At 39.2% G+C, this 2,252-nt stretch overlaps 1 long non-coding RNA gene across 1 annotated transcript; it reads right to left on the bottom strand.

Annotated features, from left to right (window-relative positions):
* Window positions 1–305: 305 nt before the first annotated feature.
* Window positions 306–1,271, bottom strand: LOC127926599 (uncharacterized). The gene is made up of 3 exons (XR_008124502.1): window positions 1,193–1,271; window positions 836–961; window positions 306–625 (listed from the first exon to the last, which is right to left on the bottom strand). It is a non-coding gene; the product is annotated as an uncharacterized LOC127926599 (long non-coding RNA).
* Window positions 1,272–2,252: the final 981 nt, after the last annotated feature.

A 2,252-nucleotide genomic window follows, 5' to 3' on the forward strand; every position in this document is an offset into this window, starting at 1 on the left:
AATGAAATCACAATACCCCATAATGAAATCACAATACCCCATAATGACATCACAATACCTCATAATGACATCACAATACCCCATAATGACATCACAATACCCCATAATGACATCACAATACCTCATAATGACATCACAATACCCCATAATGAAATCACAATACCTCATAATGACATCACAATACCCCATAATGAAATCACAATACCTCATAATGACATCACAATACCCCATAATGAAATCACAATACCTCATAATGACATCACAATACCCCATAATGAAATCACAATACCTCATAATGACATCACAATACCCCATAATGACATCACAATACCCCATAATGACATCACAATACCCCATAATGACATCACAATACCTCATAATGACATCACAATACCTCATAATGACATCACAATACCTCATAATGACATCACAATACCCCATAATGACATCACAATACCTCATAATGACATCACAATACCCCATAATGACATCACAATACCTCATAATGACATCACAATACCCCATAATGACATCACAATACCTCATAATGACATCACAATACCCCATAATGACATCACAATACCTCATAATGACATCACAATACCCCATAATGACATCACAATACCTCATAATGACATCACAATACCTCATAATGACATCACAATACCCCATAATGACATCACAATACCTCATAATGAAATCACAATACCTCATAATGACATCACAACACCCCATAATGAAATCACAATACCTCATAATGACATCACAATACCCCATAATGACATCACAATACCTCATAATGACATCACAATACCCCATAATGAAATCACAATACCTCATAATGACATCACAATACCCCATAATGACATCACAATACCTCATAATGACATCACAATACCCCATAATGACATCACAATACCTCATAATGACATCACAATACCCCATAATGACATCACAATACCTCATAATGACATCACAATACCTCATAATGACATCACAATACCTCATAATGACATCACAATACCCCATAATGACATCACAATACCTCATAATGAAATCACAATACCTCATAATGACATCACAACACCCCATAATGAAATCACAATACCTCATAATGACATCACAATACCCCATAATGACATCACAATACCTCATAATGACATCACAATACCCCATAATGAAATCACAATACCTCATAATGACATCACAATACCCCATAATGACATCACAATACCTCATAATGACATCACAATACCCCATAATGACATCACAATACCCCATAATGACAACGACAAAACAGGTTTTACGAAATGCTTACTATTTTATCAAAATAAATATAACATTTACATATTCAGAACCTTTACTCAGTACTTTATTTCAGGCACGTTTGGAAGCGATTACAGCCTCAAGTCTTCTTTGATATTACGCTGCAAGGTCCACAAAGATTTCCTCAACAGGCTGATAGTATTTGAAGCTGTTCAACAGTCTGATAGTATTTGAAGCTGTTTATCAGTCTGAATTCTTGTCTTTCATAATTGTATCTGTTATACTTGGATGTGTAGTGCATTTGTTGCTGGCATGTCATGCCTACATTTTCTAATTTTGCCAATTAAAAAATAATTTATGTAATTGGTAATATCAGTGGGTTTTCCAATGAATGTGCCTGTGTGTGTGCCAAGCATCAGGGTTTCAGGGTCAAGAGATTATAACCGGTGGTGAGAGGGCTGTCAGTGGATGTGCTGCAGATGTCAGACAAACTAACATGCTCTCTCTCTCTCTCCCCCCCCACCCACCCACTGCAGGTATGAGAAGGAGAGGGGTGTCGCAGAGCTGATGAAGCATCTGTTGACTGCTGGAAAGCCCATCACCCTGTTAACCTCAAGACTGCTTCCATCTCAGGGAAGACACTGGCCTGAAGACACTGGCCCTCTGATAGGCAGCTGAGGTCTACCGTTCTGTGGATCTTCTCACCTGGACAGAGGGCTTGGATCTAACACTCCTGGACTAGACTTACCGGGAGGGGCCTACCCTGGTCTATACCTCCTGTCCTCCCTCTCTCTGGAACCTGTATTAAAGGTCGAGGTCTCTTGGACTAGTCTACCCTGGTCTACACCTCTAGTCTTCTGAGTGTCCTGGGACAGGGTCTAGGTGTACTTGCAGCAACATTAGTATTAGTAGTAGTAGTAGTAGTAGTAGTAGTAGTAGTGGCAGCAGTATAAGCAGTTGTAGTAGCCCCCCCAGCAGTAGCAGCC

This window comes from Oncorhynchus keta, unplaced genomic scaffold, assembly GCF_023373465.1.
Source record: "Oncorhynchus keta strain PuntledgeMale-10-30-2019 unplaced genomic scaffold, Oket_V2 Un_contig_7898_pilon_pilon, whole genome shotgun sequence".
In the NCBI taxonomy this organism is placed as follows: Eukaryota; Metazoa; Chordata; class Actinopteri; order Salmoniformes; family Salmonidae; genus Oncorhynchus; species Oncorhynchus keta.